General features: G+C 41.1%; 1 long non-coding RNA gene across 5 annotated transcripts in view; it reads right to left on the bottom strand.

The window, feature by feature from the left end:
• Nucleotides 1–11111, bottom strand: part of LOC133645312 (uncharacterized) — a 44555-nt gene extending 33444 nt beyond the window's left edge. For 2 of the 5 annotated variants that reach the window (XR_009824975.1, XR_009824974.1), the window contains exons 1-10: nucleotides 10416–11111; nucleotides 8260–8332; nucleotides 8015–8106; nucleotides 7822–7899; nucleotides 7658–7732; nucleotides 7526–7552; nucleotides 7011–7080; nucleotides 6793–6929; nucleotides 6534–6717; nucleotides 5495–6434 (exon numbers count right to left, since the gene is read on the bottom strand). This is a non-coding gene — a long non-coding RNA (uncharacterized LOC133645312). Of the gene's footprint in view, nucleotides 1–4285; nucleotides 6435–6533; nucleotides 6718–6792; nucleotides 6930–7010; nucleotides 7081–7525; nucleotides 7553–7657; nucleotides 7733–7821; nucleotides 7900–8014; nucleotides 8107–8259; nucleotides 8333–10415 lie in introns of those variants that run through there. The other 3 variants (XR_009824976.1, XR_009824977.1, XR_009824973.1) reach the window with 3 other exon arrangements.
• Nucleotides 11112–18585: the final 7474 nt, after the last annotated feature.

Raw genomic sequence — 18585 nt, 5'->3', positions numbered from 1 at the left:
TTCAATTCCCACCTCCGGAAGAACTTTGAACATGTCACGAGGGAGGTGCTGGACATTGAGTCCGAATGGACCATGTTCCGCACCTCTATTGTCGAGGCGGCTGATTGGAGCTGTGGCCGCAAGGTAGTTGGTGCCTGTCGTGGCGGTAATCCTAGAACCCGTTGGTGGACACCGGCGGTGAGGGATGCCGTCAAGCTGAAGAAGGAGTCCTATCGGGTTCTTTTGGCTCATAGGACTCCCGAGGCAGCGGACAGGTACCGACAGGCCAAGCGGTGTGCGGCTTCGGCGGTCGCGGAGGCAAAAACTCGGACATGGGAGGAGTTCGGGGAAGCCATGGAAAACGACTTCCGGACGGCTTCGAAGCGATTCTGAACCACCATCCGCCGCCTCAGGAAGGGGAAGCAGTGCACTATCAACACCGTGTATGGTGAGGATGGTGTTCTGCTGACCTCGACTGCGGATGTTGTGGATCGGTGGAGGGAATACTTCGAAGACCTCCTCAATCCCACCAACACGTCTTCCTATGAGGAAGCAGTGCCTGGGGAATCTGTGGTGGGCTCTCCTATTTCTGGGGCTGAGGTTGCTGAGGTAGTTAAAAAGCTCCTCGGTGGCAAGGCCCCGGGGGTGGATGAGAGCCGCCCGGAGTTGTCACAACGGGGGTGCAGTTTGCTGAGGTTCGTTCTCTCAACGCAACAAGACGGCTCCGGACGACAGCGTGAAGGTAGGCTTTGGTTTATTAACATAAGTAATCCAAACTACCAACAGTACAGGCAACACAACAAAAAGAAAGGCAGGCTTGCCTAAAACACAAGAGGCTATAATCTCTTAAACAGACGCTATGACATGGAACTACAAAACTTACTTGGGAAAAGTGTGACGCAAAAACAATGACTCCACACCGAGTGACCGGAAAAGGCAGAACTAAATAGTCTCTGATGAGTAACAGGTGCGCGTGCAGGGCAGGTGAAAATAATAAGTAACCATGGTGATGAAACAAACTCATAAGTGCACAGGCAATAACAAAAGGAGTCCAAAACTACCAGAAAACACAAAACAAACATGATCCGGACCCAGGATCATGACAGGAGTTCCTTAAGGCTCTGGATGCTGTGGGGCTGTCTTGGTTGACAAGACTCTGCAGCATCGCGTGGACATCGGGGGCGGTACCTCTGGATTGGCAGACCGGGGTGGTGGTTCCTCTCTTTAAGAAGGGGAACCGGAGGGTGTGTTCTAACTATCGTGGGATCACACTCCTCAGCCTTCCCGGTAAGGTCTATTCAGGTGTGCTGGAGAGGAGGCTACGCCGGATAGTCGAACCTCGGATTCAGGAGGAACAGTGTGGTTTTCGTCCTGGTCGTGGAACTGTGGACCAGCTCTATACTCTCGGCAGGGTCCTTGAGGGTGCATGGGAGTTTGCCCAACCAGTCTACATGTGTTTTGTGGACTTGGAGAAGGCATTCGACCGTGTCCCTTGGGAAGTCCTGTGGGGAGTGCTCAGAGAGTATGGGGTATCGGACTGTCTGATTGTGGCGGTTCGCTCCCTGTATGATCAGTGCCAGAGTTTGGTCCGCATTGCCGGCAGTAAGTCGGACACGTTTCCAGTGAGAGTTGGACTCCGCCAAGGCTGCCCTTTGTCACCGATTCTGTTCATAACTTTTATGGACAGAATTTCTAGGCGCAGTCAAGGCGTTGAGGGGATCTGGTTTGGTGGCTGCAGGATTAGGTCTCTGCTTTTTGCAGATGATGTGGTCCTGATGGCTTCATCTGGCCAGGATCTTCAGCTCTCGCTGGATCGGTTCGCAGCTGAGTGTGAAGCGACTGGGATGAGAATCAGCACATCCAAGTCCGAATCCATGGTTCTCGCCCAGAAAAGGGTGGAGTGCCACCTCCGGGTTGCGGAGGAGACCCTGCCCCAAGTGGAGGAGTTCAAGTACCTCGGAGTCTTGTTCACGAGTGAGGGAAGAGTGGATCGTGAGATCGACAGGCGGATCGGTGCGACGTCTTCAGTAATGCGGACGCTGTATCGATCCGTTGTGGTGAAGAAGGAGCTGAGCCGGAAGGCAAAGCTTTTAATTTACCGGTCGATCTACGTTCCCATCCTCACCTATGGTCATGAGCTTTGGGTTATGACCGAAAGGACAAGATCACGGGTACAAGCGGCCGAAATGAGTTTCCTCCGCCGGGTGGCGGGGCTCTCCCTTAGAGATAGGGTGAGAAGCTCTGCCATCCGGGGGGAGCTCAAAGTAAAGCCGCTGCTCCTCCACATCGAGAGGAGCCAGATGAGGTGGTTCGGGCATCTGGTAAGGATGCCACCCGAACGCCTCCCTAGGGAGGTGTTTAGGGCACGTCCGACCGGTAGGAGGCCACGGGGAAGACCCAGGACACGTTGGGAAGACTATGTCTCCCGGCTGGCCTGGGAACGCTTCGGGATCCCCCGGGAGGAGCTGGACGAAGTGGCTGGGGAGAGGGAAGTCTGGGCTTCCCTGCTTAAGCTGCTGCCCCCGCGACCCGACCTCGGATAAGCGGAAGAAGATGGATGGATGGATGGGTGTTATGTTTGGGTGTGATCGTATATTGTGCTTTAAAATACAGCTTTACAGTAACTATTATCATATTCACATTTTGTAGTTCGTCTCACATATGTATTGTCTGCAATAATCTCTTTTTAAATGCAAAATAAACAGAAAACAGTCAAAATATTTCTTATGGGATGTCCCTGAAAGTAACTGGCATATCCAATGTGACTGTTTCCAACCATTTGGTTGATAAACCAAACTGTGGCAGCATTAGCATCATTGCAACAAGTGAGGACATTTATATTGACCATAAAACAAAATATAGTGTAACAGTGCAAATTGTGAGAGGTTGAGTCCACTTGGATCACAGGATATTCTAAATTACACATCAACAATCACAAGTTAGTTCAACACTAACGTCAGCCAGTACCCATAACTCCATCGGCACACGGCCACCAATAACACCCCAACCACTCCAGCCCAACACAGCAACGCCAACCACCGGTAGAACAGCAACCACCACCGCCCATCCGCAGTACAAACATCCGCTGCTGCTGAAATCGAAACAAAAGAGCGACCGACCCCGCAAACTGCAACAATGCACACACCAACCCCAACTCCATCCACAGCCCAGCCTAATCGAGCCATCGGACAACCAAACACCCTAACGCGCTCCCGACCACGCCGAGTGCCACATCCCATATAGCCGCAGACCGCACCGGAGACCGCCACCGAGAGGCGAACAGCACGCAGCCGCCCCGGGTAAGGGAGGCAATGACCTGTAACTCGGCGCGCAGCAGGCACCCATGCCAATTCACCACCAGTCCGACCGCCCCCAAGTAGTAGATCCCACCTACATCCACTCCACTAACCCCTCTAAAAAAAACCAAGCCTGGTCGTCACCAATGCCCAGTGCCACCAAACGTCCAGGCCCCCCAGCCCACCACCCACCACGCATCCCATCCGGTAGAAGGCCATAAGGGTCCAGCCCCATGCCCACAGCCGGCATGCCGTAGCACCTCAGCAGACTGCGATCAGCAATGCACACCGGGGCAGCGACACATACACACAAGAAACAGACAAACAGAGCATGAGAGGAAAAAATAAATAAAATGTAAATTGAAAAAATATTAAATAATACATTTCCAACCTGCTTTTTAAACACCAAAATACTATTTTCAGCATCTGTGGCCATTTTATCTAACCTGCATCAGGTAAATATACCAACAGGTATCTCTTTCTGCTAATAAATAATTGACATGTTCCACACACTGTATTTGTATGGATATGTCAAAGTACCTGTTTCCAGTTTGCCAGGAATAGCTTCATTTACAGCAGTATGTTAAATGTCCCACACTGATAAGAGCGGTTGTTTTATATGTAACAGATGTTTTCAGCTCAGGCTCTGTCAACACTTCAACATGTCACTAAAGTCTCAAATTTCAAACCGCTCGTTTGGAGTATGTTTTGAAAAAGGTACGATTGTTTTGAAAATAATTATGCCATGCATTCATGGTTTGTGTTCCCATTTCTGGGAGTTGTGGGGATCCCACATACCCAAAAACTGGTACCAACAGGTAAGAAGAGTTAGTTTTGCATAATAGGACCACTTTAAGGAGCGGCTCCACACGATGCATGACAGGTAATTCTTCCGGTTGGCAGCTGAAGGATCAAAAATATGGTCGATGGTTCAAGTTTATTTTGAACAAGTATACTGTTACAAAATTATACAGTACATATTTCCAGTTTCTCGTAACATGTCCAAAAAGGAATAAAAAGAAGCAAATCTTATTTTATTTTACCTCTTTTTAATTTCATAGCAATTCCAACCATATTTTCTCACTTCCTGTTCTCAAATTGTACACACAATTTAAATCCATTGATAAAAATGAATAAAGTTCTCAATAAATCGTTAAATACGTTTTAATTCACATAATGAGATGTTTAGGATTATCATGGTTGGTGGTTTTGCGAGTGATATATGGAGTTGGCAAACTACTGTGTTTATGTGTTTGTTTATTGGCAACATCACAAGTTAAAATTCTAAGCTTTCTAGTATTTCAAGTTTTTCTAAGAATAATCGTCTACTTCATGTGATGTAGACCACATACGTAGTGCGAATGAATATTTTTAATGCAATTATTACTATACTGTATGGAAATTGGACAACAGTTATATTTGTTTAATAACAAATGTTATATTTTATAAGAAATAATTGGTCAACTAAACCTGAAGCAGTCACATTAACTTCCAAATCTCTTACAAGGGGATCTTAGTTTAATATTTGATATAGTTTTGCCAACAACCACCCGGACCACCGAGAGGCTAACCACAGCGGTGTGTCTTCCAGAACTGTAGAGAAATGCCAACAGACATAGAAAAAAATGTTGTGGACAACATCAGGATAATAATAATAATAATAATGGATTAGATTTGTATAGCGCTTTTCTAGACACTCAAAGCAATTCACAGAGAAGTGAGAACCCATCATTCATTCACACTTGGTGGTGGTAAGCTACTTTCGTAGCCACAGCTGCCCTGGGGTAGGCTGACGGAAGCTAAGGATAATTGCTCTCCGTTTAGCTGGGAGAATGTGGAATGACATAAGAGCTCTTGAAGATGTCCAGGATAAAGCAACTGCCAATTTTGGTATGGTACCTACAGGCAGTTTGTTCTGTGGCAATATGGTTCTCTTGGGTGGTAATACCAAGTTCCTACGTATGTAAAATTTGTGACAAATATCCTGATCCAAACAGACATTATATAGGATATATACCTAGCAGGGTGTAACTAAAACATTTGCATTTATTTTATATGGTAGTGGGTGTTATTATTAACAGTTAAAAAATATAAAAGTACATCACATCATATAGGCATTGTGTTTATTTATTACTATAGAATAATCATGTTATTTTTCAATCAAATATATGGATTCTGAGAATTTAGAGTGTGAATGTTGTCTGTCTATCTGTGTTGACCTTGCAATGAGGTGGCGACTTGTCCAGCGGTGAACGCCGCCTTACACCCGAGTGCAGCTGGAATAGGCTCCAGCCACCCGAGACCCTAAGAATGGATTGGTGGATGGATCCTTGATGTTTTGATGTACCGGTACTCCCTTTATAGAGGTTCACCTGTAAAAGAGCACAGACTAAGGACTGCAAATTTGTGGTTATTTACACATTTTTTTTATTTTTTTTTTATATCAAAAATATTAAAGATATACCACATATTTAAAGTTATAGAGCTAGGGGAAATAATCGATTTTTTGATTAATCGCAATTCAAATGTGGGCGATTGTAGAATCGATTAGTAAACGTCAAAAATCAATTATTTATTTGTTGTAAATAAAGTAATGCAGCCAGTCCTAAAATTTGGCTGACCGCAGCGACGAGAGTTCCGACCAGCTCCTTTATTTTAGGGCACCTATGATCCAGTTTTGCACACATTTTCATGAATTTAGTAAATGTAAATCAACTGTTTCTCGTTTCTCTGTTTTTAAAAGTTGCAAGTGAAGAATGCCTATTTTGTGAAACGAAAAGAAATGTAAAAATGCATCAATATAAATTACATAAATTAAAGATACATCAATAATTGATTTGTAGTCAAATCATAGCTTCTGTATCATAATCAAATTTTGAGGTGCCCAAAGATTCCCATCTCTATCAATCAAGCACTAACCAATTCCTTTTCTGCGTTGCCTTTGCATGAGTTATTCTGTAGTTGGGCTGCTGTACCAGAGAGAACACCAAAGCGACAGGGGTCATCAGGCATTTTAGTTGTCATCCTAAATAATCCTTCAGAAGATGAAAGTCTATTTCGTATAATCGCCCTTTAAAGGTCAGGTATGTAGTGGTAATCTTTCCTTTCTTTTACATGCTCCACATCTTAGAATTGTTTTTATTGTAAACCTTCTGGCACCTATAAGAAAATTACATAAAAGACAAAAAAACAATTTTTTTAGTTGTGAACAACACAATGGTAAAAATCAACATCTTACTGCAGTGTGCCATCAACTACCTTCTTGAGTGGTTGGTTTCGGTGACTGTTGTACACTTATTGGTTGAGATGAATCAAAAATTTCGATTTTCCTTCTTTTGTGTCATCTGGTATATCAGTGTCATCACAAATACCATGCACTACTTCTTTCATACAAATTATGGGTAGTGCATCCAATGTTATATTCTTCAGAGCACCATCACTCCTGTTTTGATACAAACCAACAGTGAAATTACAATTTTAGTGAACATTTCTAAATGCCAGATATTACGAAACATACCATACACAAATTGACGGAAAGGGGTCATCATCACTATCATCCTGGTCTTTGTCCTTTTCAAGGGTGAAATACTCTTCAGAGTCAGACTCGGATGCTGTGTCAATTGTGGATACCACGTCACATCATCCTAATCAATACTAAAAACAATATACAATAAAACAATACAGTTTGGTGGTTACAATAATATAAAATGCCAAAATGTAATTTTCAAAACTTACTCAGAGTTGCATAGATTGTCAAACTCATCCACATCGATGCCAGTCGTAAGATATCGATTTAGAAGACATGCTGTAAAGGAGAACAATTTCACATAAATTGTTGGTCTTTTCTTCCTCATTTTCACCCCTGTTTGTCAAGTACATACAATACATACATACAAACCCCAAAACCAATGAAGTTGGCATGTTGTGTAAATCGTAAATAAAAAATGAATACAATGATTTGCTAATCCTTTTCAACCTATATTCAATTGAATAGACTGCAAAGACAAAACACTTAACGTTTGAACTGGAAAACTTTGTTATTTTATGCAAATATTAGCTCATTTGGAATTTGATGAATGCAACATGTTTCAAAAAAGCTGGCACAAGTGGCAAAAAAGACTGAGAAAGTTGAGGAATGCTCTTTAAACACTTATTTGGAAAATCCCATAGGTGGACAGGCAACGTGGACAAAAAGCATGCACAGGTGTTAGTGTATACAAATAAGCAAGTAAGATGAGCTGAGATTTTACCTGAATGGTGCCCCAAGGTGGTAAGAACTATAAAAAAGGTATAAGTGCAGGTCATAATAGTCAGAACTTCAGCTCAATCGTAAAGTAGGGTTTGAAATTATGGGTGTAGTGTATACAAAGATCAGTCCCTACCTTGTGTAACTCTCTGCATGTTTAATGCAGGTGCTGGTGAAGGCATATGAATACGTCCTTCCCCATGGTGAGGTGCTAAGGGAGATACATTGGTATTAAATGGTTGTGATCTGTTAACCATGGTTACTGGATGCTGAGATATTATTTCGGAGATCAGTCTTTACCTAGAAAGTTATCTCCAGTTGAGGAGTCGAGTTGACAAGTACTCATGACTCTTGCTGGCACTCGGCGAGACGGTGGAGCTGGGAGAAGGGATACAAGGAGAGGGGAATATCTTTAGCACTAAGAATGTTAACCATATCTTTAATATTAATGTGGTGGTTTCATTTTTTTCGATGTTAAGAGATTATTCCTTACAATGCCTGTGCAATTGGCTTGCCAACCCCAGAGATGCGAGGTCACCATTCCCCGGGTCTTCTTCGCTATCATCCGAGTCCCCGAGACGATGGCTGTTGGGTAACCATATCATTAGGATTATTGCAATACCAAAATTGCCAAATATACATATAGTACAAGCATCTTTGGTCTATTTTTGAATGCTACCGGAAATAACCTTCCTATTACTGTAGAAACATGACAAAAACAAGACGGAACACACTTACACTGGCTTCCTGTTCCTTTTTTCTGGCAGCTCCTCATTCTCTGCCTCAGATTGCAAATCCCAACTCCATGTTCCTCAGTAATGTGACACAGGAGGAAATAGTTACAATCGTGAAAAATGTTTAAATCTAAGACTTTAACTGATTGTAACGGAATTGATATGGAAACGATAAAAAAGGTTATTGAAGATATCTCAGGACCATTGATGTATATTAGTAACCTATCATTTCAAACAGGTACATTTCCAAACAAAATGAAAACAGCTAAAGTTGCACCAATTTATAAGACTGGAGACAAACATCAATTTACAAATTATAGACCTGTTTCTTTACTTCCACAATTTTCTAAAATCATTGAAAAACTGTTCAATAACAGATTAGAGAGTTTCATAAATAAAAATATAATACTCGAAGAGAACCAATATGGATACAGAGCTAATGTTTCAACTTCAATGGCTTTAATTGAAATTACAGAAGAAATTACCAATACAATAGATAGTAAAAAATGTGCGGCAGCAGTTTTTATGGATCCAACTAAAGCATTTGACACAATTAATCACAATATTTTAATCAAAAAACTAGAACGATATGGCATTAGAGGGTTAGTCTTAAACTGGATAAGAAGTTATCTAACGAACAGGAAACAATACGTGAAGCTAGGCAAACACACGTCTACAACGCTAAATATATCCTGTGGTGTATCTCAGGGATCAATATTAGGACCTAAATTATTCAATGTCTATATAAATGACATTTGTAAAGTTACAAAAGATTTAAAGTTAGTATTATTTGCGGATGATATAACAGCGTTTTGTTCAGGAGAGAACACACAGAAGATAATACAAATAATAACAGAAGAAATTAACAAATTAAAAAGATGGTTTGACAAAAACAGACTATCTTTGAATCTCAGTAAAACTAAAATAATGCTATTTGGTAACAGTAGAAGAGAAAGTCAAACACAAATACAAATAGACGGAATAGAAATTGAAAGAGTAAATGAAACCAAATTTCTAGGTATAATGATTGATGATAAATTGAACTGGAAATCTCAAGTAAAAAATATACAACATAAAGTAGCAAGAAACACGTCAATAAAGAATAAAGCAAAACATGTTCTAGACAAAAAATCACTTCATATTCTCTACTGCTCCCTAGTGTTACATATCTGAGTTATTGTGTAGAAATATGGGGAAATAATTACAAAAGTACATTTCATTCATTAACAGTGTTACAAAAAAGATCAGTTAGAATAATACATAATGTTGGATATAGAGAACATACAAATCCTTTATTTATTGAATCAAAGATACTGAAATTCCACGACATAGTGAATTTGCAAACAGCTAAAATTATAAACAAAGCAAACTATAACCTGCTACCCAAGAATATACAACAATTCTTCTCAAAAAAAGAGGAGAAATATAATCTTAGAGAGAAATGTAATTTAAAACATTTGTACGCACGTACAACACTCAAGACCTTCAGTATATCAGTATGTGGAATTAAATTATGGAATGGATTAAGCAAAGCAATCAAACAATGTACTAATATGATCAATTATTTATGCTTACATGTGGAAATAATAATAATAATAGTAAATAAAATAATAAAAAAGGTAAATAAAGCATAAAATACTCTCTAATAAATTAATTAAATAAAAAACAGTATATAAAATATATACATCAGCAAATAACAAAAATATAGATCAAGAAAAAGGATCCTTAATATGTGCAGCAATTTTTCCCACTCACATCACCTCATTTTATATTGTTTTCTACAATTAACACATAATAGACATATCTTTTTTTTTTTAATGGAAACAAAAACAACAGGGCGTCACACACAGCTAGTCCACAGTAAACAGGATCTCGAGCTCCACTAAAGAATAAAGAAAGAAATAATACGCACTCATATTAATAGCAAAGAACGGCTGTTTCCACTCTGTTAACGTTACGTTGTTGACTAACGAAGTAACGTTAGCGACCTGGGCCTAAACAACACTGACAATAAAGTAATACGCTTTCGTTTCAACCAGTTGGAAATATGTGGAATATCGTAGCATGTAACCTACACACATTCACAGCGTCTAACAAAAGATAGCCTAAGTTAACTGTATTGAACTTTTGAAACGTTCATTTACTACTACTACTACTCACCGGCTTCACGCGGGAAACTTTCAAATTCTGGAGTCGGGGTCCCCCAGAACACAAATCACAGATAAAATACAATTTTACAATAGCACGGCAAAAAAATGACCGTCGTTGTGTGGGTTTTTTGACGAATAACACTCTTTTTCCACTTTTCTTCGGTCCCGCCTCGATCACCTTCTTCTTCTTCTTGTTGTGATTTTAATGCGGTTGGCAAGCAACCTTGTGGTGAGCATTACCGCCACCTACTGTAATGGAGTGTGGATCGAGGTGGATTCCTACTCTAAATTATTTTATTTAACCCCGTGTTTTTAAAAAATGTGTGTATTGCTTTATAACCTGTGTGTTCTGAGTGCAATCCTAATATATCTTCCACTGCTAACCTAATATTCTCTTTCGCTAACTTATTTCCCAGTATTTCCCTTTCTCTATTATATTTTCTACAATGTATTAAAACATGTCTTACATTTTCTATCTGGTGGCAAGAATCACACAGTCCTGTAGCATGTTTCCCCATCAATTTCAATGAACTATTTAGATATGTATGTCCTAATCTCATTCTAGTAATAATGTCTTCTTCCTTCCTATTTCTATTGCCTCCTCTCATTACACCTACTCTCCTCTGGACTTTGTAATACTCTCTACCTTTTGTTTCCTTATTCCAATTATCCTGCCACTTTTTATTGTGTTCTATCTTAATGATGTTCTTCACTTTTTCTTTACTGTGCTTAATCTCCATGTTTACTTCTGTTTTAGTGGTTGCTTGTTTTGCGTACTTATCAGCTAATTCGTTCCCCTCAACTCCTACATGAGCAGGAACCCAAAGAAATGTTACCACACCTCCCGCTTTATTTATTCTGTAAACTGCCTGAACTATTTCATAAACTAAATCTTGTCTTGTTTCTGACGCAATGTTTTTTATGCTAGTCAATGCACTGCTGGAGTCCGAGCACACGACTGCTTTTCTTGCTTTATTTTCTTCTATCCAATTAATTGCCATATAAATTGTTACCAATTCTCCCGTAAAAACAGATGATTTATCACTAATTATTTTATTTAATACTATGTTTCCTTGTGGAATAACAGCTGCTGCTCCTACCTTATTATTTATAGTTTTTGATGCATCTGTGTACACCATGATGTTGTCTAAAAACGTTTCCTCAATCCATTGTTCTATCTGGTGACTATTTAAATTTCTATTCTTTAGTAATTGCATGTTTACATTTGGGTTTTCATACATCCACGGTGGTATTGCGGGGATTGGTACTGTAGGGCTAACTTTAATGTTATCAATTTGAACTTTATTACATCGGTCTCCTATTATCCACCCAAAACTATTCATTTTTTTCTTCTCTTTTTCTTGGCAGTTTAATAGTACTTGATGGGTTGGATGTCCTTGCTTGGACCCTTTTAAGTTTGCCCAATAAACTACTGACAGTTGATCTCTCCTCATATCTAAAGGTTTTTCATTCATCTCTACTTGTAATGCTGCAACTGGGGTTGATTTAGTAGCTCCACAACATAATCTTAAAGCCTGTGATTGGATCCTGTCTATTTTCCCAAGTAATGTTTTTGCAGCAGATTGATAAATAATGCATCCATAATCAATAACAGATCGTATTAAACTGATTTATATTGCTTTCAATGTCTGCCTATCAGCCCCCCAGTCTTTACCCCTCAAAGCCCTCATTATATTTAACACCTTTTTACTTTTCTCCACTATTTTGCTGATGTGAGTTGACCAGTTAATATTTTTATCAAACCATATACCCAAATATTTAAATACTTGTACCTCTTCTATATTTTCCCCATAGAGTTCAATTTGGATCTTGTTTTGTACTTTCCTCTTTGTAAAATGTATGACTTTTGTCTTTCCAACAGAGAATCTTAAACCCCACGCCGTTCCCCATTCTTGAACTTTATTTACCGCTTTTTGAATCTTCTTTTCTATATGATTAGTATTTCTACCTCTCTTCCACATCACTCCGTCGTCAGCAAACAGTGCCACATCCACTAACCCTTCCACTTCACTAAAAACTTTATTTATCATTATTGAAAATAATACTGGACTTATTATACTACCTTGCGGGGTCCCATTTTCCACTTCATATACTCTGCTGTATTCATTCTCTATTTTTACTAATATTTTTCTACTTGTTAAGAAGTCTTTTATCCATCTGTACATTTTCCCTCTAATCCCAATTATATTTAGTTTTATCAGCAACCCCTGTTTCCACAACATATCATAAGCTTTCTCTATATAAAAAAATACTGCAATTATACTTTCTTTATTTATTTGTCCCTTTCTAATTTCCTCTTCCAGCTGCACTGCTGGGTCGTTTGTGTTTCTTGCTTTGCGAAATCCACTTTGGTAGTTTTTTATTATTTCTTTTGACTCTAAATAATATACTAGTCTTTCATTAGTCATTTTTTCCATTACTTTACCCAAATTTGAGGTCAATGCTATTGGCCTATAATTACCTGCCTCTTCCGGGTCTTTCCCTGGTTTGCATATCGGAATTATTACAGCTTCTTTCCACTCTGCTGGTAATTTCCCTTCTTCATATATCCTATTATATAATTTCAAGACCACTTCTTTGCCAATGCTGCTTAAGTTTTTGATCATCTGATAACTCACCTGGTCTTTTCCTGGTGTTGTATTTTTAACCTTTTTCAATATTCGAACCATTTCATTCAAAGAAAATTTCATATCTATAGTGTTGGTTAAACTATTATCATTGTCTTCCACCATTTCCCCAATATTTAAACTAATTGTTTCTTCTCTCTTTTGTTTTTCTACATTTCTCAAATTATCATTACTGTGCACTTTAACAAATGTCTTTGCTAAAAGTTATGCTTTTTCTTTATTTTCTACCACACACTGTGTCCCATCTTTCATCACATGATTTTTAAGTTCACTTCTGATCCCTGACATTTTCTTGATCATTCCCCACACTTGGCCTAAAGGAGTAGTTCTATTTAATGATTCACAAAACATTCTCCAATAGTGTTTTTTTGTCTTTTTAATAACGTACCTTACTTTAGCTTGGTGCCTTTTATATTGGATCAAATCTTGGAAATTATGTGTTCTTTTCAATATTCTAAATGCTCTATTCCGTTCTTTTATTGCGTTTGTGCACGCTTGTGTCCACCACGGCACTATCTTCCTTCTTTTCCCCATACTACTCCTTGGTTTGCTCTTTTTGGCTGCTTCTATTATGCACTTTGTAATATCTGTATTCAGTTGTTCAATATCTTGATTTATATCCACTTCCTTTAATGTCATGTCGGTACTTTCCCTAAATTGTCCCCAATCACCGTGATTATACTTCCATCTTCCTTCTTTTTTAGTGCTTTCTGTCCTTTGGTTTATGTTTATGTGAATGAAGATTGGGTAGTGATCCCTTCCTATAGTGCTGTCTTTATTTACTTCCCACTCTACCTTTCCTGCTAACCCTTGTGACACCAGTGTTAAATCTATTGCTGTTTCTTTACCCGTAACTACATCTAATCTGGTTCCCGACCCATCATTCACACACACCAGTTTTTTTTCCTCCAAAAATGCTTCCAATGTTTCCCCATTCCAGTCATCCCTTTCACCCCACATTGTGCTATGTGCATTAAAGTCACCACACCAAATGATATTGCCACTCCAGTGCTCGACTATTTTTTCTAGTTGATGAATTTGTAATTTCTTACACGGATTATAGAAGTTTAGCACTTTGTATCTTTTTTTATTATTCCCTACTATTTCTAGTTCTTGTTTTTCTTTTAATATTGTATAATGCATGTCTTCTTTAATAAATATGGCACATCCTCCTCCTTGCCCATCATTCCTATCTTTACGTACTGTTACGTATCCTTTTATTATAAAGCTCAATTTTGGCTTCAGCCAGGTTTCTTGAATACATATTATATGTGGTTTATTTTTCATATTATTAATATATCCCTTTAGTTCCTGTCCGTTTGCTACTAAACTTCTGGCATTCCACTGAATAATTAACATGGCGTTGGATTGTGGTAACATGACTCTGTCTCATCTACTCTCTGTAGTTCACCTTGTACCTGTTCCCAAGATAGTTCTTTTAAATTTAAGAACTTTGCTGCTGCTTTGACAATTATTTTGATCTTCTCAGTTTTATTTCTTGCCTGTTCTGTACAGTTTATGACATATGCCAGGAACACAACTAGCTTGTCCATAGAAAGTCCTGTATTTGTTGCCTCTTGTTTTTTATTACTTGAACTATTGCCACTTCTGTCTCGTTCTGAACTATTCTCACTTCTATCTTGTTCTGCACTTTCTTGATTTCTTACTTTAACTGCCTCTGCGTATGTAATATTTCTTTCTACTCTGATTTGCTGTACTTCTGTTGCCTGTTTCCTAATGACACATCCCCCATACGCTGCTGTGTGATTCCCGCCACAGTTACAACATTTGACCAGATCATTATCTCCACATTGTCCATATTCATGCTCCCCTCCACACCTTCCACATCTCAACTTAGCATGACACACACTGGCTATGTGCCCATAGCGTTGGCACTTGAAGCAGCGTACTGGGGGTGGAACGTAAGCTCTAACATAAAAGCTTAAAAACCCAATCATAATTCTCTGCGGGAGGACTTCCTCGACAAACTGTACTAATACTGATTCGCTCTCCGTCTTTTCTCCATTTCTATATGCCATCATTCTTGTCAACATCTTGACAGTTCCCCCTTTTATTTGTCTTTTCAATTCTTCTAAATTTTCACCTCTTGGAATTCCTGTCACTACTCCTCTTGCCCCCTTTCGTTCTCCCACTTCCATTTTTTCCTTTATCTTCTTGCACAGTTTTTGCAACCGCATTGCTTTACTTTTTTGCTCTCCATTTTTGCATTTAATCAAAAGTCGTCCGTCCCTAAGCACCTTCGCTATTTCCACCTCTCCGATGTCCTTCTTTAACCCATTAACCAGTGTCATTAAACTTATGTCATTCATGTCTTGACTTGATTTAAATGTATATATAATCCTATAATTATCTTCCATAGTCTTTTTCCTTTTTTCTACTTCTTCGTGGGCTCTTTTAGCACTCGACTTTCCTTCATGCCCTCCACTCCCCTTCTTTCCTTTCTCCCCTCTAGTCCTATCCACGTCCATACCTTCCTCATACATCCCGTCACTATCCCCTTCCATCTCGATCCAGTCACAAAACAGTTTATGCACAACCGCCAAGAAGATTTGGATACTCTCACGTGTTTAGCTACCGCTTTTGGTTTACTTCCGCCTTCCGTCTCGCACCAACCAGCCCACCGGAAAACCACCCGCCTCGATCACCTCCCGCGTGCAGCCATTTTGAATTTTCTGGATACGTGACGTCAGACGCACGTCCCCATGCAAAGCATTCTGGGAGGCGGCGCTCGGAGTGAATGGAAACTTGCGTTGCATCAAGAAAAATACACAGCAAATAAACTTTACTTAACTACCATAACTTATTCTGCCGAAATTGCTATTCCATTTTAAATAAAATAGCCTTTTTTTTTACAGAATATAAAGTTTTACTGCTAGTCCTAATATCAAACAACGTCATTACAATCATACATAAATGATGATGGAAACACAAAGGCCGATCTTTACTGTGAATGTAGCAATAAATCAATAAATCTATACTTACGTTCGTGTTCCAGCAAAGAAAGCCCAGAAATGATCATCTTGGCTCATGCGCGTACACGCTAGTAGGCGCGTCCACGTCTGCGGGTGCAGACATTGGTCGGCTCAGCGCGCGTAGGCGGAGCCTATAACTCTAGGCGGCGCGCGCCGGTTTAGTTTGCGCGTCCGCGTACGCGAATCAGACACGGGTCTGCTCAGGATCCGCTTTCTGACCGTACAATTTTCAGAGGCGGAGCTGTATCCTCTAGGCGGAGCCAAAACGAATGTGACAGTAACGCGGGTTGGGCGACTTGAAGGCGGATCCGTATAGCAGTCTTCTGCTGTGTGGGAAGCGTAAAATACGACAACGGAGACCCCGGACTGTTGAACAACATAAGCTGTACACCAAGCAAGAATGGGACAGAATTCCACCTGAAAAGCTTCAAAAATTGGTCTCAGTTCCTAAACGTTTACTGAGTGTTGTTAAAAGGAAAGGCCATGTAACACAGTGGTAAAAATGCCCCTGTGCCAACTGTGTTGCTGCCATTAAATTCTTAGTTAATGATTATTTGCAAAAAAAAAAAAAGTTTCTCAGTGTGAACATTAAATATCTTGTCTTTGCAGTATATTCAATTGAATATAAGTTGAAAAGGATTTTCAAATCATTGTATTGTTTTTTCTCCTCTCTGAGCTGCCACCTTATCATCGTAGAAGAGTTTGTGTGTCCCAATGATCTTAGGAACTAAGTTGTCCGGGGGCTTCTATGCCTCCTGGTAGGGTCTCCCAAGACAGACAGGTCCCGGGTGAGGGATCAGACAAAGAGCAGCTCAAAGACCTCTATGAAAAATAAAAACAAAGGACCCAGATTTCTCTCGTCCGGACGCGGGTCACCGGGGCCCCTATCTGGAGCCAGGCCTAGAGGTGGGGCACAATGGCGAGGGCACAGCCCGAAGAGGCAACGTGGGTCCGCCCTCCAATGGGCTCACCACCCATAGCAGGGGCCATAGAGGTCAGGTGCGATGTGAGCTGGGTGGAAGCCGAGGTAGGGCACGTGGTGGTTCGATCCTTGGCAACATAAGCTAGCTCTTGGGACGTAGAACGTCACCTCGCTGGGTGGGAAGGAACCTGAGCTAGTGCGCGAGGTGGAGAAGTTCCGGCTATATATAGTCGGACTCACTTCGACACACAGCAAGGGCTCTGGAACCATTTCTCTCGAGAGGGGCTGGACTTTCTTCCACTCTGGCGTTGCACACAGTGAGAGGCAATGGGCTGGGGTGGCAATTCTTCTTGCCCCCCGGCTCAGAGCCTGCACGTTGGGGTTCAACCCAGTGGACGAGAGGGTAGCTTCCCTCCGTCTTCGAGTTGGGGGAAGGGTATTGACTGTTGTTTGTGCTTACGCACCAAACAGCTGCTCAGAGTACCCACCCTTTTTGGATTTACTCGAGGGAGTACTGGAGAGTGCTCCTCCGGGTGATTCCCTTGTTCTACTGGGGGACTTCAACGTTCATATTGGCAAAGACAGTGAAACCTGGAGAGGCGTGATTGGGAAGAGTGGCCGCCCGAATCTGAACCCGAATGATGTTTTGTTATTGGACTTTTGAGCTTGTGACAGATTGTCCATAACAAACACCATGTTTGTTAAGGGTGTTCATATGTGCACTTGGCAACAGGATACCCTTGGCCGCAGTTCCATGATCGACTTTGTAGTTGTGTCATCGGATTTGCAGTCTCATGTTTTGGACACTCGGGTCAAGAGAGGGGCGGAGCTTTCTATCAATCACCACCTGGTAGTGAGTTGGTTGCGATGGTGGGGGAGGATGCCGGACAGACCTGGCAGGCCCAAAAGCATTGTGAGGGTCTGCTGGGAACGTCTAGCAGAGTCTCCTGTCAGAGAAAGCTTCAATTCCCACCTCCGGAAAAACTTTGAACATGTCACGAGGGAGGCGCTGGACATTGAGTCCGAGTGGACTATGTTCCGAACCTCTATGGTTGAGGCGGCCGAATGGAACTGTGGTCGCAAGGTGGTTGGTGTCCGTCGTGGCGGTAATCCAAGAACCCGCTGGTGGACACCAGCGTTGAAGGATGCCATCAAGCTGAAGAAAGAGTCCTATCGGGTCCTTTTGGTTCATGGGACTCCGAAGGCAGCGGACAAGTACCGACAGGCCAAGCGGTGTGCGGTCGCAGAGGCAAAAACAAGGACATGGGAGGAGTTCGGGGAGGCCATGGAAAAACGACTTCCAGACGACTTCGAAGCGATTCTGGATCACCATCCGCCGCCTCAGAAAGGGGAAGCAGTGCACTGTCAACACCGTGTATGGTGGGGATGGTGTTTAGCTGACCTCGACTGCAAATGTTGTGGATCGGTGGAGGAAATACTTCAAAGACCTCCTCAATACCACCAACACGTCAGTGCCTGGGGAATCTGTGGTGGGCTCTCCCATTTCTGGGGCTGAGGTTGTAGTTAAAGCTAGTAGTTAAAAAGCTCCTCGGTGGCAAGGCCCGGGGGTTAGATGAGATCCACCTGGAGTTCCTTAAGGCTCTGGACGCTGTGAGG

This window comes from Entelurus aequoreus, unplaced genomic scaffold, assembly GCF_033978785.1.
Source record: "Entelurus aequoreus isolate RoL-2023_Sb unplaced genomic scaffold, RoL_Eaeq_v1.1 HiC_scaffold_36, whole genome shotgun sequence".
Taxonomy (NCBI): domain Eukaryota; kingdom Metazoa; phylum Chordata; class Actinopteri; order Syngnathiformes; family Syngnathidae; genus Entelurus; species Entelurus aequoreus.
Note: the sequence above shows the minus strand (reverse complement) of the source record. Positions and strands in the feature narration are given on the sequence as shown.